General features: G+C 41.8%; 1 protein-coding gene and 1 pseudogene across 5 annotated transcripts in view; one reads left to right on the top strand and one right to left on the bottom strand.

The window, feature by feature from the left end:
* Positions 1-25,287, bottom strand: part of ELMO1 (engulfment and cell motility 1) — a 578,919-nt gene that overhangs the window by 496,339 nt on the left and 57,293 nt on the right. The window lies entirely within an intron of this gene.
* On the top strand, positions 8,436-8,934 carry LOC126950138 (40S ribosomal protein S10-like; annotated as a pseudogene).

Below are 25,287 nucleotides of genomic sequence, written 5' to 3' on the forward strand. Positions count from 1 at the left end.
CCACTGATTTCTTAGACACTTTAAGAAAATTCTTCGGGAGTACAGTGAAAAATAACAGGCTACAGGTGCAACTCGCTACGTGTGTGACATGGAAGACTACAGAAGACTAAGGAAGAAAGAATAGGTTAGTTAAGCATAGTGCAAATTGAATATCACCAATGTGTAGCAGGAAAAACTGGTGGGCCTAAGACCAGCCACAGTTATGGAATCAGAATGCTCTAAGTCCCTATGAGAAACAAACAAACAAACAAAAGACACTGGAAACAATAACCCAAATGAGGTAATTTGTATGAAATTATTTTATAGCATATAAAGCAATCAGAAAATAAGTATATAGTAAGCATATATTACCTCCGCCTATCTTTCCCTCCTCACTAATTTCCACTGCAGACATCAAAAACAATCATGGGCCGGGCGCGGTGGCTCAAGCCTGTAATCCCAGCACTTTGGGAGGCCGAGACGGGCGGATCACGAGGTCAGGAGATCGAGACCATCCTGGCTAACACAGTGAAACCCCGTCTCTACTAAAAAACACAAAAAACTAGCCAGGCGAGGTGGCGGGCGCCTGTAGTCCCAACTACTTGGGAGGCTGAGGCAGGAGAATAGCATAAACCCAGGAGGCGGAGCTTGCAGTGAGCTGAGATCTGGCCACTGCACTCCAGCCTGGGCGACAGAGCGAGACTCTGTCTCAAAAAAAAAAAAAAAAAAAAAAAAATCATGGATAATAAATGTAACTCCTTTCTGCTACCGTCAAACATGACCAATACACTAGTCAATCATAATTTTTTAAAGCATCTTAGGAAAGTAGGCAAATTAGGAATGGCAGAAAGCTTCCTTCCTAAAGTACGTCTACAGAAACTCTATAGCAATCATCATGCTCAACTGTGAGCCATCAAGCTTTTCCTTTAAAATCAAAAACAAGGCGAGGAAGTCAAATATCACTACCTCTACTCGATATTGTACTGGAGATCTCATTCTAAACATTTTAAGAATGGGAGTGGCAAATTTTTCATTATTCAGATAATATTATTGTCTATCAGAAACTATTAGGATGAATAAGGCTTTATCAAGGTTTCTGAGTATAAATCAATATATTAAAGTGACTAGCAATTCTATACACCAGGAACAAAACATCAGAAAGAACTATTTCTTAAATATACATTTCATGATAATAATAAAACAAGAAGATAGTGTTGGAGTGCAGAAAATGATGCTTCACAATACAGAGCGTTGGCATGCTAAGTGCTTTGAAAAGTGAAAAGCCTCAGAAATAAGCCTCAGAACCAAGGTTTCTCTCTGACCTGCTTCCACCTCCCTGTCTCTGATCTTCTTTCCCAAAGCACCGGGAGGGACTCTCTTTGGAATTTCTTAAGACCCCACTCCTTAGGAATCTCATCAAATAGCCCAAAAAGATCAACCACCCAGGAAAAGAAGAGAAGAGACTGTAAGTCATCACCACATCCGGACAGGCTTTTCATCTATTCTCCTAAGGGCAGCTCTCATAGATTACCTGGGAGGCTTTATCTGCATAAGATGACCTTTGCTCACAGTGAAGTTCCATCCCTCACCTTCCTGACACCTCCCTCAGAGCTCAGGGGAACTTATTACTTACTTGCCCATTCTCTATCTCCTCTCTCCCATAAATGGAAGGGTATATAAGCATCTGGACTATACTGGGCTATTGGTAAATCATTCTCATGTGATTTCCTGCATTGTGCACATTAAATACATTGTATGCCTTTCTCTCCTTTTCATTGGCCTTTTGTCAGTATATTTTCAGCAAACCTTCAGGAGATGAAGGGGAGAAGCTTTCCCTCTTGGCCGCTGCAGCAACACTTAGGAATATATGAAACAAAATTTTACAAGATATTTCTGTATAAAGCAATAAAAGGTATTGAAAAATATTAAAGAACACCAAAATAAATGGATAAACATACAAAGTTTAAGACTAAGAGAGCCCAATATTATAAAACTGTCAACAAGGTTATGTAACATTTATAGTCTCGAGAAGGACTTTCACCCATATGGAAGCTTGATACGTGCCAAAAGTGACAGCGCAGACCACTGACTGGGGGAGACAGGAGGGATGAAAATCCCTTATCTGAAACACTTGGGACCAGAAGTGTTTCAGATTCCAGATTCTTTCAGGTGTTGTAGTATTTGCATTATACCTGCTGGCTGAACATCCCTAATCCAAAAATCTGAAATTTAAAATGCTTCCATGAATATTTCCTTTGAGTGTCATGTCAGCACTCAAAAAGCTTTGCATCTTGAAGCATTTCAGATTTTAGATTTTCAGATTAGGGATACTCAACCTGTATTTAATAAGTGGCATTGGGACAATGTAGGGGGCAAAATGAAATCAGCCTCTACTTTACAATGTACATTAAACAAAACAATTCCAGAGATTAACTATTTGAATGAAAAAGAAAAACAGACATCTCAGAAAATCTTAGGATACAAGAATAACCTAATAACTAACGGGTAAGAAGGATTTCTTAAGCAAGCTATATATAGCCCAAAACATAAAAAAAAGAGACTGACCAATTCATCTACAATATAATTAAGAATTTCTGCTTATTAAAATGTTTGATAAGAAAAAAAATATCCAAAAAATTTTAATAAGAAAAAATAGAAACCACACATTGAAAGAAGATATCTTCAATATTGGGGCTCAGAAAATGCCCTGAAATATGGTGCCTTGACATGCTGAACTAATGAAGCAGCCTCAAGATCTCCATCTGACCTCCCCCTACTCCCTCTGATCCTCCTTACTATTCAAAGCACCAGGACTGGCTCTCTCAATAAGTTCCCTTATCTGATTGAGAAAACTTCTAAAAGAAATGCAATTGCCTCAAAACCCCTTCCCTAGGAATCTCATTAAATAACCAGGAAACGTTAACCACCAGAGAAGAGACTAGAAGTCTCTGTGCTCAGGACACCATGCCCAGTCAGCCTCCGCCTCGGCTCTCCTGAGGGCAATTCCAAGGGAAGACCTGGAAGACTGTTATCTGCATAATAAGACCTTTGTTCACAATGCAGCTCTGCCCTTACCTTCCTGTAACTTGTCTGCAGCTACTATTTGTCCTTAGGTCCCATTCAGAGTCCAGAGAGAATCATTTACAAACCACTGGTGTAGTTTTTTGGGCCCATTCATTTACAGCTCTCCACCTCCTTTTCCCCAGTGAAAAGGATATTTAAGCATCAACCATCTGGTCCTTTCTTGAGTTGTCATATGTTTTGTATGGCTCCAGTGTTTAAGTACATTAATGAGTTTGTTATGTTTTTCTCATGTTGATCTATATTTTGTTATAAAGGTGTGGGCTGTGACTCTTGTGATGGGGAGAAAAGGGATCACCCCCTTCCTGCCTCTACAGTAACATCTATAATGAACAAAGATTTAGTACACAAAATATATAAAGAACTCCAATGAATCAATATGAAAAGGACAAGCAACCCAAAAGACATATTCAGGCATTTCATGAAAAAACAAGAAGGTCAATAAACCTATAAAAAGATGGTCAACCTCATTAGTAATCAGAGGAATGCAGAGACCCCCATGCTGACACCATTTTACACCCAAAAGGCTAGAAAATGTATACAATCTGACAGCCCCCAGGTTTTGGCAAGTATGTGGAGCAACAGGAACTTTCATGTACTCCTGGTGAGAATTAAAGGTGGCACAACTACTTCGGAAACAAGTTGGCATTGCCCAGTAAAATTTTAGGTGTGTGTAGCCTTCAACACAGCATCTCCTCTCCTCTCCTCTCCTGGGTATACCTCCTGGAAAAACTCTTGCTCATCTACACTAAGACAGATGGACAAAAATATTCACAATATCCTCCTAATAGCAAGAAAATGGAAACAACTCAAATAAATGTCTATCTCTCCTGAGAAAAATTAACTGTCCCATATTCATAAAATGGAATATACTCTGAAGAATAAAAATGAACTACATCTACATGGGTGAACTACATTCTCATAGTTGAATCTCAGAAACATAACGTTAATATTGAACAAGCCACTGAAAAACTCAGAGAGAATCATTCCACTTTTATAAAGTTGCAAAAAAAAATTATTAATATTTATGTAACCCCAAAATAAAACAAAGAAATTACTAAAAAAATATTCAGGACAATCTTTACTTGAGTTAGGGAAGAGAATGGGATCCAGGATTGAAAAGTACTGCTAGCATTATATTTCTTAGGCTGCATGATGGGTACATGGATATTCATCTTATAATTCTTCACTAAACAATACATAGATGCTCTAATGCATCATTTGCTTATATCGTATACTTAATAAAGGTTTAACATTTCATTATAATCTATTATGAAACATTTAGTTTTAGCTTTCACTTATTTGGAAAACTTACTTATGTGAAACACCAAACTTAAGCACGGTAACAAAATGGGGGGGGGTTCCTTCAGTAATAAATATGAAATTACAGATAGATATTTCAATTGGCTATGTCTTTGGAAACTCCAAGCAATGTAGAGGAATCTCCAATCTGCTAACGAACGCTTCTTTTCTTTCCTAGAGAAGTCAGGTGCACATTTTCTATTAAGGTAGAGTTTAGTAACTTCCAGATTGAATAGCACAGAATAACAGCAGTCTCTCCTGGTTCTCCTAATTAGTGAACTGTTTCTTATTCGTTGCCTGAATTCCCTCTTCTTACTCATCCCCTGCATTTAGTAGTCACTCTCTTGATGAGTTGCGAAGAGCAGCCGATTGCCCTTGCTTGCAGTGTGATTATTTAGCAGCTCCTGGGAGATGATGGCGTTGGAGGAGGTTGGTTCAGAGAGAAATCAGGAAGCAACTGAGATGCAGACTAAGAAATACCTTCTCTCAGTGCCCTGTTACTAAAACTAATAACTAATAACTGTCAAAGATAAAATCCTGAAATGACTTAAATTGCTACAAATACTGCTGGTAATTACCCTTTAGTCATTCTCTTGACCTTTTGCAGTGAGTATGTGATGAACATCGCCTCTGCTCAGTTTCAGTTAAAAAAAAAAGATAGCACAGTTCCAAAACTCTAATTTGTTATAAAGAATCTAGTCTTGCCCCCACATTTTAAAAATAAGGAAACTAACCCAAAAAAGTTAAGTGACTGCAGCATTTAAAATATGAAGAATGAAGACCATAACCTCTGAGGTCAGAGGGCCTGGGAGGGAACCCTGGATCTATCACTAACCAGCCGGGGGGTGATTCTGGGTAAGTCGGTTAAGCTTGACAGGCCTCAGTTTCCCCATTTGTAAAATGGGAATGATAATGCTATAACTCACAGGGTTGTTGTAATGATTAAATGATTGCAATGAGTCCCTGGTACATAATACATGTTCAATAAATGATCATTATTATTTTCTAAGTTCACAAAGTCAAGCAGGTCAAAATAAAATTTTCCAGGAATTTATATTGTTATCCCTCCTAACTTACACATCTCATTTTTAAGTTATAGCAATTTAACAATGAGTGATGTTTATAACTTTGAATTACATTAATAAAATTTTCTCTCTTCCCCAGGGCTAACAGAAACATATGCAAGTGTATTTCAAACTAATAAAAATGCAATAATTTCATAAACAACTGTCACCCTACTTTCTGCCAGTCCCTTCAGTCTAGTTTACGTATTTAAAGGAAATTTTCCACTATATTTCTAGATTAATCCCTCACACATTAGGGGATCTGGCAATTGGTGCTTCTCAGCACACTTTTTCATCATTATCTATTTTTCCAACCTGGCAAGGAGCAGAAGGGAACAATTATCATGAGATAACATCTCTTCCAGTCAAACAGGCTCTTAATGATGGTAAATGAAGCCAGAACCAGCCCTGAATCCTAAGGCTACTAAAGGGAAGAGCCAGACTTCCACAGCTAGTACAGAAGTGGCACCCATGCTGTGTCACCTACAGGGAAACATCACACAGGCAGGTAAATGGTTCTGTCTGAAATCCTGTCCATTGTCTGCCTTGAGAGTCAGCATTTCATGATGCAGCAGGAGATGGAATCAGGTGTAACACTGCAGACGGCGCTAGCAGAGGTCGGTTCTGGGAAAGGCACACTTACCCTAAAGTGAAAAGCAAATCATTTCACCAATCCAACATGCAAAAGTGGTAGTTTAATCAATTTACACTTTTGTAGTAAATCCCTCTCTGTTAAGTATTTTGCTTTATTTTTCCATTAAAAGAATTACAAGGTGGCCGGGCGCGGTGGCTCACGCCTGTAATCCCAGCACTTCGGGAGCTTGAGGGGGGTGGATCACCTGAGGTCGGGAGTCTAAGAGCAGCCTGGCCAACATGTTGAAACCCCGTCTCTACTAAAAATAATTTTAAAAAAATTAGCTGGGTGTGGTGGCACATGCCTGTAATCCCAGCTACTCTGGAGGCTGAGGCAGGAGAATAGCTTGAACCCAGGAGGTGGGGGTTGCAGTGAGCCGAGATCATCCCACTGCACTCCAGCCTGGATGACAGAGCGAGACTCCATCTCAAAAAAAAAAAAAAATCCAAAACTTATTTGTTTATGGCCCTATTTTAATTTTTTAATTTTAGCAGTGCTTTTATTTTAAACAACTCAATACGTTATCATAAATGCTTAATGGCTGTGCAAACAATTTGCACTCACTTTAAGTCAACACAACTACCAATGGAAGCTCAAAATCTAAACAGAACCAATCCTTAATTCTCAGTTCTCTCCTTCCCCTGCTGCCTCAGGGAGGCCTACTCGGAACTCAACAAAGGCTCATGTTGAAGGCACCAGCAAAGCAGGAGCACCCAATCATTGAGAAAATAAAACATAATTTGTTACTTCATATTTCTAAAGATGTACTGAAGTCATCATTATGGGGGAAAAGGACAGTGTTGGATTTTCTTACTTGTTTTATTGTTGTTTCTCATTTTAACTAGAGGTAAGGTGTGGGCACGATGCATAAAGTTCCCAAAGAGCTAACGTGGCCGTGACCCAGCTTCCGTCTGCTTTTCCCAAGAGCTCTAGTTTATTACACCCTGAGAGCATATTTAAAATATTTAACAACAATACAGGATGCACAATGATCCATCGGAATGAATGCGGGTCCTAACACCAGTATGCCAATGAGTCTTAGCTCAGGGTCACCTAAGTACCCACAGGGAAAGAAGGAGAGGGGAGGCTGAGGCTTTGCTGTTGTTATGCAACCATCATGTCTAACTATATTAGCATCCAGCTCTCATTTCTCCATGTTGTCTGAGAACTAATAATTTTTTTGAAATCTTGCTAAAACCTATATATGCTATATCCAATGCATCATTACTGCTTGCCAGATAAAAAAGAACATTAGTTGGTTGTTTAAAAAAATCCCTTGGCACCGGGCGCGGTAGCTCATGCCTGTAATCCCAGCACTTTGGGAGGCCGAGGCGGGTGGATCACGAGGTCAGGAGATCAAGACCATCCTGGCTAATACGGCGAAATTCCATCTGAACTAAAAATACAAAAAATTAGCCAGGTATGGTGGCACGCACCTGTAGTCCCAGCTACTCGGGAAGCTGAGGCAGGAGAATCGCTTGAACCCGGGAGGCGGAGATTGCAGTGAGCCAAGATTGCACCACTGCACTCCAGCCTGGGCGACAGAGCAAGACTCCGTCTCAAAATAAATAAATAAATAAATAAATAAATAAATAAATAAAAATCTTGGCTGGGTGCAGTGGCTCACGCCTGTAATCTCAGTACTTTGGGAGGCCGAGGTGGGTGGATCATGAGGTCAGGAATTCAAGACCGGTGTAGCCAAGGTGGTGAAACCTCATCTCTACTAAAAATACAAAAATTAGCCAGACGTGCTGGTGCATGACTGTAATCCCGGCTACTTGGGAAGCTGAGGTGGAGAACTGCTTGAACCCGGGAGGTGGAGGTTACAGTGAGCTTAGATCATACCAGTCCACTCCAGCCTGGGTGACAGAGGAAGACTCTGTCAAAAAAAAGAAAAAAAGAAAAAAAGAAAAAAAGAAAGAAAGAAAGAAAAAAATCTCTTAACTTTACAAAGTAATTTTTTTGCTCTTTGTTTCCATCTTTCTGATTATTCTAATATTTCTTCTCCCTAGAAGCAATGCAGCGCTCAAGAGAAGGCATAATCATATTGTAGCAGGTTACATTTCCCTTGCTAAACACTTGGTAACTGAAAAATGAAAAAGAAAATATTTCTGTTTTTATAATCTAGTAAACAAATATTAAATGGTTCCTAACCAAAAACCTGATTCTGGCAACATGACTCCTGAGCAGTAAACAAGCTAGGGAACAATAGCTGGTCATCACTCACCTATGCGGGTCTTAGCAGAATTCGGGCCCCTCCCATAGTTAGCCTTGTCTATGCCCAGGAATAGCAAGGGCAGTTAGCTCATGAGGTTCAAAGCAAGATGGAGTCAGGTATGATTCGAGCCCCGGTCCTGGACCCTACAGCCACCAAGATGTTGATGCCTAAGAAGAACCAGATTGCCATTTATGAACTCCTTTTTAAGGAGGGAGTCATGATGGCCAAGAAGGATGTCCACATGTGTAAGCACCGGGAGCTGGCAGACAAGAATGTGCCCAATCTTCAGGTCATGAAGGCCGTGCAGTCTCTCAAGTCCCGAGGCTGCGTGAAGGAACAGTTTTGCCTGGAGGCATTTCTACTGGCACCTTACCAATGAGGGTATCCAGTATCTCCGTGATTACCTTCATCTGCCCCTGGAGACTGTGCCTGCCACTGTATGCCACAGCCGTCCAGAGACTGGCAGGCCTCGGCCTAAAGGTCTGGAGACTGAGGAACCTGCAAGACTCACAAGAGGGGAAGCCAACAGAGATACCTGCAGATATAGTGCTGTGCCTCCTGGTGTCAACAAGAAAGCGGAGGCTGGGGCTGGATCAGCAACTGAATTCCAGTTTAGAGGAGGATTTGGTTGTGAACATGGTCAGCCACCTCAGTAAAACTGGAGAGGGTTATTTTGCATTGAATAAACTTACAGCCAAAAAAAACTTTAAAGAAACGAACAAACAAACAAACAAAAAAACACTGATTCTTACAGCCCTTGAAGGAAGCGATGAACCAATTCAGTTAGCAACGTTTAGAATTATACCTTTGATCACAGACCTGATCTAGTGCCCACTGTTTTTAAACATTGTGCTAAACCACCTTTGCAAAAAACTATGACAGTGAAAGAAATCTGACATACCTGACTCCATCTTGCTTCAAACAGCCCTTCTTCCTCATTCCTAGGCATAGACAAGGCTAACTATGGGAGGGGCCTGAATTCTGCTAAGACCTGCATAGGTAAGTGATAACCAGTTATTGTTCCCTAGCTTGCTTACTGCTCAGGAGTCATGTTGCCAGAAGTTAAAAGATTTGTAACTTCTCTAATTGTTTTTATAGATAACATCACGATTGTAAAACCTAAGATTGGTCTTTGACATATGTTTCAGATTTTTTGCATTCTGGTGAACTGACTGCCACCTCAGGGACCTGACTCATCTCCAGGAGCTGATTCAATTAGTACTGTAACCCCCACCCAGAAACTGACTCAGCACATGAAGACAGTTTTCCACACTCCTATGAGTTCATCTACAACCAATCAGCAGCACTCATTCCCTAGCCTCTTGACCACCGAATTGTCCTTTAAAAACGCTTGCCTCCAAGCTCTCAGAGAGGCAGATTTGAGAAATGTCTCCTGTCCTTCTGCTCGGCTGCCTTGTGATAATTAAACTCATTCTCTATGTCAACACTGCCATCTTAGTGTATTGGCTTTATCTGTGTAGCAGGCAAGAAGAACCCACTGGGGTGTAACATTTTCATTTATCAGAGATTAAAAAATTGCAAGAAATCTGTGAACTGGTTACTCACGGCATCCCTTAATTATCCATTACCAATGCTCCTTGACTTTCAATGGAGTTATATCCTGTGAAGTTGAAAAGATCGTAAGTGAAAAATGCATTTAATATACCTAACCTCCAGGACATTCATTATAGCTTAGCCTAGTCTACTTTAAAGGAGCTCAGAACACTTACATTAGCCTACAGTTGGGCAAAATTGTGTGATCTCATGGCTGACTGCAAGTTTTGGAGAGTATTATACCTCATATTGCTAGCTTAGCAAAATATCAAAATTCAAAATTTGAAGTACGGTTTCTACTGAATGCTTATTGCTTTTGCACCACTGAACCCCCAAAAATCTTAAGTTGAAGTCAGGGACCATCTGTAGTTAAAAATATCTATATCCATAGGATGTGGCATATCTTACCTAGTTTCAGGAAAGTGAAGCTGCCAGGCCATGTGTCTCGGGGTAGCCAAAGTGAAAAGTCACTTGAGGCAGATCTTCCGGGTTCAGGGATGAGTCAACACAGTGGCCTCACACAGTTATGTAAATGGAATGCGCCAGTACCACCAACGATGGTAGAATGGGGAATACCACCTTTTTGTGACTAGAGGAGGGTCACCCCTCTCAATGCTCTTTGGTAGACAGAGCAGGTCACTGGGGAGAAGGTAGATATACTTGCATGTGGATGGGAGACACTTCCAGGAGCCCTTTTCTCCCAGCATTCAATTTAGACTCTCTGATGGGCCAGGATTCTTCCGAGAGGAAAGGAAATTTAGGGTCTGAAGGGACGAACAGCCCATCAAAGTAGTATTCTGAATTTAAGCAGAACCTCCGGGAAATCCAGCCACCATTGAACCCCCTCCAAGGGTGTTTGCTACGTGGGAGAAGCCGGCCCCTTGGCACCAGGAAGTACAAAATCAGTTGCCATAAGCATCAAAAAGCACAACAGGGCCTGCTATACTTCCCCAGTGAAGCTCAGCACTACTCTTATTTGTTAAATTGGTATATAAATGTACCTGTCTGTGCAGCACTTATCAAAGAGTACTTCAGTATATGGAAATCAACCTTGTCTTTTCTCCTTTTAGTCTATTGACAGTTAATGCACAGCCCCCATCCCTCAGACCGTGCAACCCTAAGAGGAAAAGTTTTCTTCCCAAGGCAATTCCCAAAGATGGGAGGAGGAGTCAGAAGTCCAACCCAAGTTCAGAAACAAAATCCAGAAGTCCCTATGGATAGGTTGGTCCAGCTGATGGCATGGCTGCCACTGAAGTTTCTACAGTCCCAGCATGCTGGGATGGAGACTCTGCCCTGGGACAGCAGCTGAGCTTGGGAGTGAACTGAAAAGCTATAGCCTCAGAAGGCCAATGCTGGGGCACTGTGTGGCCTGTACAATAATCTAGAGCAGATAAAGCTCCCCGTTCTCTCTCTTCCTGGTATCCTGAAGCAGATCTGAAACCTGCACCAGGGAAACCACAGAAGTTTGTGGAGAGAGGCAGAACTGAGGAGATGAGTATTAACCGACTTTCCACCTAATGCATGCAAAAGAATGTCCAGAAAACTGATACGAAAATAGAAAGAGGGGTTACCAAATTTGGACTCTGATAAACACAAATCTACAAATCTCCCTCCAGAAAAAGAGGGAGATGAAAGGAACAAATGTCATTTTAAAAATTCCTACCGCCAGGGTATAAATGAAAAAAAAAACTAATATTTACAGATGGTCTTCTATGTAAATGCACTTTAATTTGCTATATTCTTGACTCCGTGCCCCATGATCTACTTCTCCTTCAACATTTCCCCTTTCAGAAAATGGTACCTCTGTTCAAACAATCTGAAAATCATTCCTGATCTTTTTTTTTATTTTAAACATTCATATTCAAAACCAATAGATCTGACCTTGTGAGTATCTCTTCCAAACCTATCTTCTCCTTTCACCTCTACTGCCACCGTCACTTTTGCTTGGACTCCTGCAGTAGCCTCCTAACTGGTCCTTTGCATTCACTTGCTCTTCCTTCCACTTCCAATTCCATACACTCCAGAGAACTGTAAAATATCTTATTACTTCCCTGCTCGGAATCCTTCAGTGGATCCCCATTGCTCTTAGAAATCTTAACAGGACTTTATCTTGCATCACATTCTTCTTGTTCATTACTTTTCAGCTACTAAGGTCTTCCTTGAAGGGGTCGGGCTCTAGACTGCCTCATTCTCCACCTGGGAAGCTCTTCTTCTGGTAAAATGAAGCTCATCTACCCATCTTGCTTTAAATTTCATCTTTTCAAAGGGGCCTTCCATGCCTCACCATTCCAACTTCCCAATTCGATACTTATTCTTGTCAATAACAGCTTACTGTTATCCTTCATAGAACTGGTCATAATCTATAACTTGTGATCTGAGAGATCAAAACAGATACCCCTTTATCAACTAAGATGGACTCTAAGGTTAAGAAAAGAAAGTTTTTTATGTGTTGAGGTGTCAGGACCCAGTTGGCATAGCAAATTTCCAAATTCCTATGGCTCTAAACTTCGTAACAAATGGAGATATCAGACTCCTCTTAAATCTGATTTACAACCCAGGCCACTGCAACTCTAATTGGACAGAGGATGGCCCTCACAAACATTCTTTTTGGATAAGGTACTGCAGACCTTAGGCCAGTTTCAGCAGCTTATAGAGGATGCATACAAACTGCCTTTGTGTCCTAGAGTTCACCTTTGGATGTAAAGAGCCTTTTCCAACTCATTTTAATTTTAAAACTATGCCCCAAAGTGAACGTGGGATGTATGTTGCATATATGTTTACCCATTGTGCATGTACTTGGATCATCTCATAAATATGTACAGCTTTTCCCCCAAACCTGCTGAATATGCATGACTCTTGTGTAATATGAATCCTGTAAGGCATAAAATCCAAGTTGTCCTTCCCCTCTTCCAAGATAGAGCACCTTCAGTCTATGTACAGACTTCCTCTTCCTGGCTTGCAAGCCCGTATTACTAATAAAGCTCTCCATTCTACTATTTAGCTATCCTGGTGACTTTCTGAATGACAGACAATATGATTATTTGTATGCTTATTCATTTTGTGTCTTCCTATTCCAATACACTATAAACACCATGCAGAAAGAGGACATGTTGGTTTTGTTTATCACTGATACCCATTTCCCAATATAGTACCTGGCTCCATAGGGGATGGACAATTATTTGCTGAATGCTACTGAAAGGAGGTATTTTAATATCCATTTTACCCAGGATAGGATGACCGTATGACCCAGTTTGCTTGACATAGCCCTTGTTTAAATGTGTTGCCCTGGCATAATGACTGATAATGTCTCAATGTTACTTTTCGAAGCTGAGAGTCAGAAAGACTGAATACAATCCATTCTCACCATTAGAAGTAGTTGTGTTCTATAAAGTCACCACAAACACTGAATTTACCAACATTAAATGATTGCTCCTGAAGGAAAATACGGAGTTAGGTCCCTCTGAGAGTAATGTCACAGCATCGTTGTCAACAAATCAATGTGCAACTTTATTTTATGTGTGTTTCTATTTAAAGACACTTTCTTTGATACATATTATAGATTTATTAACTTCGAACCCATGGACAACAGCACAGTGACTCATGCCTGAATGAAGCTCATCTAACACTCGTATTTCCTCCATAAGGCACATACAGCCTTCTTGTGCTTAGGAACATTAGACAGCACACCAGTACCACACTTAGGGCCATTTTAAACAGCTAAATCACCAACAGAAAGCACAAAAATGTGAAAAATGTGGCATTAAATAGACCACAGAAAGAGTACTTGCTTACAGTATGAGAAATGAAACAAGAAGACAGGCCTAGACACATGCCCATCAGGTGACTCAAAGTTTTCATTGCTCTGCTCATCCACAAATGACCACAAAAGTGCCATAAGCACTGATTTGGGGGTTACAAATAGATACTAGCAAGTAACTGGATTCTCAAATACAGAATCCGCCAATAGCACAGATAGCTTGTCTAAGATTACCCAACTGCTGTAGAGTGAGAACAGATCCCAGATAATGTCCAACTTCACGGTCTGTGTCATTCATAAGACAACTATTACTAAAAAAAGAACCAACCTTTCTCAGAGTACCATTTCTCTAATCTGGGTGACCATAATTATTTAAACCCCCTAGATTACTGGTTTACCAAAGTTCCAATACCAAAGGCAGAGTTTGAGAAGCAGAACTTCGAGAAGCAGAACTTCATGAAGTGAACTTAATTCTGTACCAAAGTAATCAGTAATCTACAACCCTGCATTAATGAAGAGTAAAACCACTGGGAACTGGCTACTATCTCTCAAGTGACAATTCACAAGGCAATCCCAGAGTACTTACAATAACAATGGGTGGTTTCATGATGGAATGTAGACCATAAGATAAGTTACATAAATGTAAACTTATGGAAAAATAAAATTTTTCAGAGTTCAAGCTTGAACCATCCACAAACCAATGTTGAGGGAAATTTATGTCTAGAACATGAGAAATCCAGTGTCCACACCTCTTCCCAGTCCATAGGGATGGAGAGTCTTCAACAGGGTTCCAGGATCGATCACTCTCATCATTCCAAAAATCCCTTCTATGGTGAATTTCTCATTTCTTAGTAAAAGTTCATTTCCTCTTTTAAAACACATTCAATAACAAGGGTTGGGATCCTTCTGCAAGTTTATGAACAGTGGGAATAAAATATTTTAAATTATATATTTTCAAGTTGACTCTTAAGGAGCCAAAAAGAAGAAGAAAAAAAAATTATATATGAGCTTTCTTTAAGAATTCAGCAATCTATACATTAGAAAAATACTTCCTATTGGTCCATTTCATTCTAACTGGCTCCTCTGGTATGTCAAGACTCTCTGGATAAAAGATAATTTTGAAATATTTTAGCTATTTTATATACATTTAAGGCAATCTCAGAAATACTTGCCTTACCTTTAAAAAAGAAAAGTTTCCCTCCTACTACTTGGAAACCACTAGGATAAAGGGTGTTCTGCAGTTTTGGAGAAAATAAAATGTTCTCTCCTAAGCCCAATTTAGAGTTGATCATTCAAAATAATTTCAGACATACATAAAAGTTCCAAGATGAATGTAAAGTATACCCTTCACCCATATTTCCCAAATAATACCATTTTATCACGGTAACTTTATCTCACTTTTTCTTGTATTATTATTTTTTTCTGAATCGTGAAGGAGTTCAGAGTGTGCCATTCAAAAATACACCACTTTGGCATAAGAATTATCTTGAGCTGAAGGTAATTTTTTTTAAAAGCAGAAACAGGACATGCTCTTGGCCCTCTCACTATCTGCCTGAAAGCAGAAGATAAATTCTTGTAAAGGTGTCCCCACCATCCCATACCAGGAAGGGGATAACAACCTTATCACCTGAGATGAGACTGCATCGGGATGGACCTGCACAAACAAACCTTACTAAATTAACCCTTATCTGCCATTAGTATTCCCCATGTATTTACCTTCCCATAGTCTGCCACCCCGGGAAGCCTAAAACCCTTTTCCTTTGTCTTATCACTTCTCTGCAAATTTATTGCTATTTGTTAAGATACTAGATAAGCCCAAGTTCTAACCACTCTGTAGAGATACTCATCACTGAGTTTCTCCCAGATGTATGCATGCTGCATGTACTAATAAACTTCTGTTTGCTATCTCTTGTTAATCTGTCTTTTGTCAGTCTAATTTGCAGGGCCCCAGACCCAGAATCTAGGAGGGTAAAGACAACAGAAGAGTTCTCCTTCCCCTTCAATTGTATTATGAGTAAGTTGCAGATGTGATACCACTTTTCCCCTCCATACTTCAATGTATATTTCTAAAGAACAAGAACATCCTTGTAGATAATCACAGCACAATTATCAAAATCAGGAAATTAACATTGATACACACTATCATGCATATCCCTGTGAAGAGACCACCAAACAGGCTTTGTATGAGCAATAAAGCTTTTTAATCACCTGGGTGCAGGTGGGCTGAGTCCGAAAAGAGAGTCATCAAAGGGAGATAGGGGTGGGGCCGTTTTATAGGATTTGGGAAGTTAAAGGAAAATTACAGTCAAAGAGGGTTGTTCTCTGGAGGGCAGGGGTGGGGGGGTCACAAGGTGCTCAGTGGGGGAGCTTTTGAGCCAGGATGAGCCAGCAAAAGGAATTTCACAAGGTAATGTCATCAGTTAAGGCAGGAACTGGCCATCTGGATGTGTACGTGCAGGTCACAGGGGATACTATGGCTTAGCTTTGGCTCAGAGGCCTGACACACACTATTATATAATCTACAGGCCCTCTTGAAATTTCACTAATTATCCCAGTAATGTTCTTTATTATAAAAGAAAAATGAATTTGCTTCATGGTCTAAAAGCCAATCCAAGATTACTTAGGGCACTGAGTTTTTCTGTCTTTAATCTCCTTTAGTCTGGGATAGTTCTTCACTCTTTGCCTTTCATGACCCTGACATTTTTTAAGAGTACGGAAAAAAATCTACAGAAGTTTATCTAACATCTCTCCTCACAATGAGAGTCAGGTTATGCATTTTTGGCAGACCTATCACAGGAGTGATGTTTTGTCAGAGGGCATATGTAGTTGGTTTGTCCCATTAATAGAGACGGTAACTTTGACCACTTGGTTAAAATTGTTCTTCCTGGTGAGGTAATGAAATTTTACTTGTTGTTTATGTTACATGGCATTTGAGACAAAAAAATTTCAAAACATTTCATAAATGAGCACACTTATATAAGTATCTACTGCTTACATATTTTGTTACATTTTTGGAAATTTTATTTGGGGATTCATCTTTAATTTCTGCCTATTTAATTATTCCTTTTATTATTGGGTATAATATTTCTAGCACATTTCCTTTTAATGTTGCAACTGTGTTATGGGAAAAGAATCTAATCATAGATTATTTTAGGCAACATTTAAAAGGATACATGTTTTAGGTAAATTTCAAAACATACAGGTTTTTTGTTGTTATTGTTTTTTGAGATAGAGTCTCACTCTGTTGCTCAGGCTGGAGTGCAGTGGCGTGATCTCGGTTCACTGCAAGCTCCACCTCCTGGGTTCACGCCATTCTCCTGCCTCAGCCTCCCAAGTAGCTGGGACTACAGGAGTCCAACACCACGCCTGGCTAATTTTTTGTATTTTTAGTAGAGATGGGGTTTCACCGTGTTAGCCAGGACGGTCTTGATCTCCTGACCTCGTGATCCGGCCACCTCAGCCTCTCAGAGTGCTGGGATTACAGGCGTTAGCCACTGTGCCCAGCCGAAACATACAGGTTTTGATGGCTTCTATATTTTACTTATGGTATAAAATATGTTGCTTAGACAGTCTACTGAATTCTATTTTAGTCATATCTACATTGATAATACAGATTATTACCTCTCTTAGTAACACAGACTGAAAACAAATGACACAATTAAGATGATAATACGCACATGTAATTACCTGGACCCAAACAAGATTAATGAGGTGTTATACATATCAATAAAAAGTACAAGCCATTAGAAAAGGCACAACATTTATAAACAAGAGTGAGCAAAATAATTAGATAGAAGAAAAATTAGAAGTTTCCAATTTGTTTATTTGTCAAGAAACCAGTAAGTTCTAGATCTACTTGAGAGGCTGCCTCAGAAATCTGACCTCAAAAAATTACTTCTTTCACTCTAATCAGTAATAAAACTAGCAATGGTTGCACACACAAAAGACATGAATAAAAATGCACACAAATTCGTTTGAGCCTGTGACCATGTTCAGATAACACTGTAAGTATCACATTTGAAAATATGCAGAATTATCTGACAATATGCAAAAAGTATATATTCCATACTTTGCTCTGAAGTTCTAAGAATAGTAAACACTGCCTAGCAATTACTTTGAAGCCTTGCTATAATATTTTACCTGCCGCATATGCATAAACCTCTCCTAGCTGCTCCCTGGACAGTGCTAAAAAGTCTACCTCTAGCTGATCTCTCCAACTCTACTCTTGCCCACAGTAGTTGATGTTCTAGAATGATCCATTTGAGACCTAAGTCAGGTCATGTGGCTGCCCTACTCAAAACCTTCGGAGGCACCCTATCACATTTAGAAAAACATTCAAAGCCCTAGCTATGGCCCATCTGCCTCTGTGGTCTGGCCTCTGGCCCCTTTTCTGTTCCTCATTCCATCTTCCCTTCCCCTCCAGCCACATTGGCCCTGCTGTTCTCCAGCAGGCCAAGCACAGGGCTATTCAGCTGCCCATAACATTTCCCAAACTGCCCTGTGGCTCACTCCCTTTCTTCACTCCGGTTTCCATTCAAGTGTCCTTAGAGAAGCGTGACTTGGCTTCTAACTAAAATGGTGCTCCCTGTCCTTCCCACTCCATTCCCTTGTTTTATTTTCTTGATGGCACTTCTCAGGGTCTGAAATCACCTCAGACATTTGTTTACTTGTTTATTTTCTGGATCCCTGAATAGAAAAGAAGCTTCATGCAAGCACAAGTGTTTGGTTTTCCACTGTATCCCGTGTCTAGAAGAGGGTCTGGTAGATATTGTCACCTAATAAGCATTTGTTGAGTGAACAGCTGAGCGAGCGCCTAGCTTCCCACATAGCAAAATGCATGCACATGCACAAAATACGAAGGGATGGCCAATCTGCCTTCACAGAAGCAGAACCACCCCTAGAGCTTTTGAGGAACCGCCTGGAGAACTTTGAAAACTACCAGTGCCAGGCCCAGCTTCCGGAGATGCCCAATTCCCCAGGAAGTCCCTAGTATTATGTGCTCCACAGCTGACTGTGATCCAGGCAGGAGCCAGAAACTTCACCAAGATCTAGACCCCTCCTCAACTGGAGAGCTCCAGGCCAGTCTTTCAGATGCTGTGTGTTAGTGGCCTGCCTTTTACCCAGAATGGCTTCACCTTTAAGGAAGTGCCTGCAACCCACAGTGGTGCAAGCCACAGTGATTTCATGCCTGGCCCTGGGGCTGGTTCCTTGAGGAATCAGCATACTTCCTCAACAAATGTGTTTTCTTTGTGAAGAAACGGTGTGCAGACAGAAAGTCGCCTTGGATTTGGAAGCCTATCGGATGTTGCAATTGTTTTGAGCAGGTAGCTGGGGAGGGAGGGCTGGAGGCAGGAATCAAGGACTAGGTTTGGAAAATGGGCAGAAGGTGACAGAGGTAGATGGTTCCTACCTAGGGAGACCACTGAGAAAAGGGGGCGGGGGCTGGAGAGGGGTAGCCCAGTTCATCTCCCCATAGTACTTACAGCCCTGGACTCACTGCCCTTATACACAGCCTCCCACAGACCCTCACCACAGCCTTCCTAGGGAGTCATTATTATCCCTAAGTGTTAAATCAGGATGCCACAGGAGAGAGCAGCTAAACTACTTGCACCTGGTCCCAGCAGGTAAGTAGAGATGCAGGGTCCACACTCAGGTCAGGTTAGTAGAGATGCACGGTCCACACTCAAGTCAGGTAGGGTCCACACTCAGGTCAGTCAGGCACGCAGCCCGAGTGTTCTTGGTTTCAACAAAGAGCCTCCCATTCCCTGCCGAATTTTGGTTGGAGCCTCCTCCCCCAGCCCGTCCCTGCACACGGCCTAGTGTCTGCTTCCTTCCTTCAGTGGTTATTAGCCTCGCATGCACATTGTAATTGACTGAGAGTTTTTAATAAAATACTTGATCTTCACTCCCAGAGAGTTCAATTAATTGCCCTGGGGCGAGGCCCAGACAGTTTTTTTTTGTTGTTGTTTTGTTTTGTTCCTGTTCCCCAAATGACTTTAATATATAGCAAGAGTAAGAAACCTCTGTTCCAGGTCAATGGGAAGTAAGGGTGGGCCCCAGTGAAAACATCACAAATAGCATAAAGAATAAACCCATAGAAAAGAAAGAACCAGAGAGGCACTTGAGTATGCAGCTTCTAGCACAAGGGATATGGCTCTGGCCCCTCCTGAAAAGAAGTCTGAGGTACTAAACTCGACCCAAGAGTGCCAATGGATTAGTTCCGAGTGCTGCCTTAACAAAGCACCACCAACTGTCTCACAGTCGTGGAGGCCAGAAGTTACAAGGCCAAGATGTCAACAGGGCCCTGCCCCCTCTGAAAGCTCTAGGGAAGCATCTGTTCCAGGCCTCCCTCCTAGCTCCCGGTAGTTCCTTGGCTTATGGCAGCAACACTCCAATCTTCACGCCGTGTTCTTCTTGTATGTGCTTCTATCTCTAAATGTCCCCTTTTTATAAGGACCAGTTATATTGGATTAGGGGCCCACCCTACTCCAGTATGATCTCATCTTAGCTAATTGCATCTAAAACCACCCTATTTCCAAACAAGGAAACATTCTAAGGGCCTGGGGGGTTAGGACTCGAATATACCGTTTTTGTAGGGGACACGATTCACACCAGACAGGCATATAGAGCCAAACTTTGAGGCAGTGTTTCCCAAGCAGGCGCTTAGGAACTTATTCCTGTGGGAAACCGGATGTCTATTCCACTTGCTGTCCTGAAAAGTCATGGTGTACTTTTGTATAGAAAAGGCTCAGAAAACTCCTTCAGGAAACCAATCTGTTTGGCTTGATTTATCCTAGTGTCTCTAAAATTTATTCAACCATGGGACCCTTTATTTTATCTTGAGACAGGCCCTGACTCTGTCACCCAGGCTGAAGTGCAGTGGTACAATCACAGCTCACTGCAGCCTTGACCTCCTGGGCTCAAGAGTTCCTCCCGCCTCAGCCTCCCGAGTAGCTGGGACTACAGGTACATGGCCACCACGCCTGGCTAATTTTTTACATTTTGTTGTAGAGATGGGATCTCACTATGTTGCCCAAACTGGTCTCCCCAAGCAATCCTCCAGCCTTAGCCTTCCAAAGTGCAAGGAACCCTTTAAACATCACCATCTAGTAACAATCTGTGGAACACACTTTGAGAAACACTGCCTTAAAAGTCAGAGTGTGAAATGAGCCATTATTATCCAGACAGATAAATGAAAGCCTCCTATGAGTGTGAAAGTGCTCACCACCAGAGGAGCAGACAACTCGATACAGAGACAACAGGTCTCCCCTTAACATACACAGATACTAAGAACAAAACAAGACTTACCAGGACCAAAATACTGCATTTTTTTTTTGGTACGGTGTTGTAATAAGTAATCCTGACTTTTATTACACAACGTATGTATCTGATTTTTTTTTTTGGTAATATTATAATCACGTGCCACCACATTTCAAAGAATGACATTTCAGCTTTCTGAGAAGTTGTAATCGGGGAAGAGGAGTATTATAATTTGGAGCAGGGCACACTGACTGGGAAAACCACATGTCCTCCTGGATCCCAATAACATCATGGAGAAAGATGCTGCAGTCACTCCATGATGCCAAGGCACATCACGTGCAAAAAAAACCACACAAAAGACTGCCGCCAGCTGGGCATGGCTCATGCCTATAGTCCCAGTGCTTTGGGAGGCTGAGCAGGAGGTTCTCTTGAGCCCAGGAGATAGAGGTTACAGTGAGCTATGATTGTGTCATTTCCCTCCAGCCTGGGCAATAGAGGGAGACCATGTCTCTAAAAAAGTTTTTAAAATAAAAATACCACCATCACCTGACCCACACAAAAGACGTTCTGCATGTCAACAAGAGCTTTGAAAGGGTTACCTTTAAGTAGCACACAAAATAATCCAATACATATTTTAGAAGTGCGTAATTTACATGTTTTAGAAACACGTAATTTACATGTTTTTGAAGCAGAACTTCCTCAAACAATTCCCTGAACACAGGGAACCATGGGCTGTTTCAATATTGATGGGCTTACATTTTTCCAGTTTTCTCTTTTGAGCAAACTAGGCTTTCTTTTTTAAACTTTAATTCAAGGAAAGAAATAGCAATGCAACACCAAAGCACTACTTTCCACAGCAGCAAATTAGAGAGGACTAATTTGTGGGCATGGCTGTGCCCTGTTATCTGTACCTTGTCACTTTAATTTGGCACAACCCAAACCAGGCAGTTCCTTTCATTTTTACTTTTCCACAGAGCAGAATTTTAGCCTTCACGCTGGGTTTCAAAGAGTCCAAAATAAAACCAGCCCACATTAAGCAAAACAGCCACATAAAACGTTTCCTTTATATATGGAGGAAAGGACTGTCAACGTTCAAAAGAATTTTTTTTGAAGGCACTAAACAGTCTCGGTAATGTTTTAAAAGTCTATTTTAAAACGTTGAGCATTTTTCCCTCCATCGTGCTGATGCGCATGTAGACCAACATGTCTATTTCCTCTAGCGGAAGCAATGAAGTTGTCACCTGAAATCTGCACACTTCAGTCCACTGCTAAAACATCTCAGGCATGCGAGAGTCTCCAAGAGACAGGAACCGTCCAGGTGGAAGACAAACCTTGCATCCTGCCACCTCGTGGAGCATGAAGAGGCAGGAATAATAGCCTGGACACAGGTAGTACGGAGACATAGGAGTCTCCAGACCCTGATATCCAGCTTTTGCTGGGAAATTCAGTTGTCCTTTAACCATAGGAAAGAGTCTATCAAGAGTGTAGGGGAACCAAATACTTCCACCTCCACCTAGGGGTATGCGTAAAGAATGAAGCACAGGCATCCCCCAAGATTCTTACTAATTCTCCAGCACATGCAACCCTCATTACCGAGAGCTGCTCTTTGAAACAAAAATTAATCACCGTAAGCAGAAAGGCATGCTTCCCACAGTCTCTCCCATGTTGCCCAACTTCCAAAATCTCATAGCCTTCCCTATCCCACCTCTTGAAATTCAGATTCCCTAGTGCTTTCATCCCCCAAGAAGTCACCTTCTGGTTCCAGAAACCACTTGGTTAAAAAATCAAAAGAACAAGAAATGGCTGTGTATAGGCTATCACAGCAGCAAGTTGTAAAGCTGCACCATAGACATAAAAATGCAGACTTTTTAAAAACACAAATGGTAACAGGAATTTAGAGCTAGTGCCCCCACCCTAAATCTGTACTTTGCAGCTGTCACTATGAACATAAAGTCAGCCCCTTAACTGAGCAGGAACCCAAGAAGCATTCCTTCACAGCTGTCAGGCTTGCGCCACTTGCATGGAGTATGAACGGTTTCACATGAAGCCTGCACTCACTGTGCAAGGGAAGGTCTCGCAGAGTGCAGGGTGGCAGAACTCCCCCCATCAAACAGGGAATCTGACTGACAAAGACACAGGTCAGTAGGGTGCCCCAAGGAGCAAATTTCTTTTTTTTTTTTTTTTTTTTTTTTTGAGACGGAGTCTCGCTCTGTCACCCAGGCTGGAGTGCAGTGGCCGGATCTCAGCTCACTGCAAGCTCCGCCTCCTGGGTTTACGCCATTCTCCTGCCTCAGCCTCCCCAGTAGCTGGGATTACAGGCGCCCGCCACCTCCCCCAGCTAGTTTTTTGTATTTTTTAGTAGAGATGGGGTTTCACCGGGTTAGCCAGGATGGTCTCGATCTGCTGACCTTGTGATCCGCCCGTCTCGGCCTCCCAAAGTGCTGGCATTACAGGCTTGAGCCACCGCGCCCGGCCGCAAATTTCTTATTACACTCTGCCTTTTTTTTTTTTTTCTGATTCCCAGAAGCACAGTGGCCCAGGGACAGATAAAAAGCAAAAGCTACAGGTTCCTAAGCAGACCTCAGGCCCCACCTGTTTTGAATAACATGTGTTTCCAGTGATTCTATTCCTAATCCTTTTCATGGTCCCCATAGTTTAGGACTCATCACCATCCCTGACCCAGTAAAAAAATCAAACAGATGTCAAAGACTAATGGCAGAGTTCATATGGGGCTTATGGGTTTGTTTTGGTTTGTTTGCAAATGGAAACCAAGTCTCTGCTCTTTGAGACTTATAGGAGCTTAGGACCCACCACCACCACCATCCCCCGGCCCTCATGCTATTGCTTCTATCTACCAGGTGTTGAGGGCCATGAGCTTATCAGGAGTTTGCACTTTTAGATGAGAGGACAATCTGGTTATAGACAACTGCCAGGGCACACAGGTGGCCAGGGCAGGACACCAAATTGACCTGGTGACCCTGTAGACACTGTTTCCCATCCCCAACTGAATATGTGATAGAGGGAAGTGGTTCAATGTTCATATCAAGCCCAAATCAGGCATATTCTGAGAAAGTAGTCCCTTCCTTCCTTCCTCACTCCCTCCCTTCCTCCCCCACAGCTCTTTCTTTACTTCTTTCTTTCTTTTTTATTTTTAAGATGGAGTCTTGCTCTATTGTCCAGGCTGGAGCATAGTGGCTTGATCTCAGCTCACTGCAACCTCCACCTCCTGGATTCAAGTGATTCTCCTGCCTCAGCCTCCTGAGTAGCTGGAATTACAGGTGCCCGCCAACATGCCTGGCTAATTTTTGTATTTTTAGTAGAGATGGGGTTTCACCATGTTGCCCAGGCCGGTCTTGAACTCCTGACCTCAAGTGATCTGCCAGCCCAGCACCCCAAAGTGCTGGGATTACAGGCACGAGCCACCACACCCAGCCCAGAAGAAGTTATTTATAAAGGCATTTGTGTGCAAGGCCTTATAATATTATGACAAAAGATAAAACAAAATATAAAATTATAGTAAGTTGAGGACCCTTAGGTTGGACCAGTGTGAGCCAGGCTATATATGTACTTCCTCTCTAAAGTTTCTTTGAAGAAAACAGAGTTTATTCCAGGAGGTGCACAGGGCCTTCGTTACTCATAGAAGGACCCACACCTCCTCTAACCGGCCTCTAACCACCGAGCCGTCCAGAACCCCCAGCTGGGGGCCGACTTGCATGCCACGTTTCTGATTTCAGGAACCTCTTCAGAAACAGCCTCTGCTACTCAAGAGCGTCAAGATTTGGGCAAGCCCCCATGTCACGCTCACCAGGGAAGAGATGGCTTTTATACAAGGAACCATTTGGGACCACAGGTTCCAGGGCTAAGTACCCAGAAGGCCTGCAGGAGGAGAAGTGGCCACCTGTGCAAGAAAGAGCAGCAAAGCCTGTGGGGGAAGTGTGTGTCCCACCCTAAGACAGGATTCAGTTGTAGAAAGAGAACTGTAATCTCCACACACATGCAATGGCCCTGCATGGACTTTGCACCCAGAAATGGAAGAACTTGAGTTTCCAGCAGGGAGACACACTGTTCTCAAATGAGAAATATAGATATTCTGGCTAAATTTCGAAAGGAAGTCTGCAACCCAGGGAAGTTAAAGAACTCTAGAGATAATAAAATATTCCAGGATGGTAAACATTTTTTTTTTTTTTAAATAATCTTTCTTTCCTCTGATGTGGCTCCAGACTTCAAAACAAAGCAAAACAAAACAGAAAGAGGGAAGTTGCTACTCTAGAGGTCAGCATCTCTGTAACTCAAGTTCCCACATGGCCAGTGGTCTCTGAGGAAGTACAGGGTGGCAAGGAGAAGCTCTAAGGAACCTGAATAAAGTGGCATATGCCTCTGACAGTTAACGTATAAAACCAATCCAGAAAGAATTAACACAAGATCTCAGATCTGCAAA

The sequence above is a fragment of the Macaca thibetana genome, chromosome 3, assembly GCF_024542745.1.
Source record: "Macaca thibetana thibetana isolate TM-01 chromosome 3, ASM2454274v1, whole genome shotgun sequence".
Taxonomy (NCBI): domain Eukaryota; kingdom Metazoa; phylum Chordata; class Mammalia; order Primates; family Cercopithecidae; genus Macaca; species Macaca thibetana.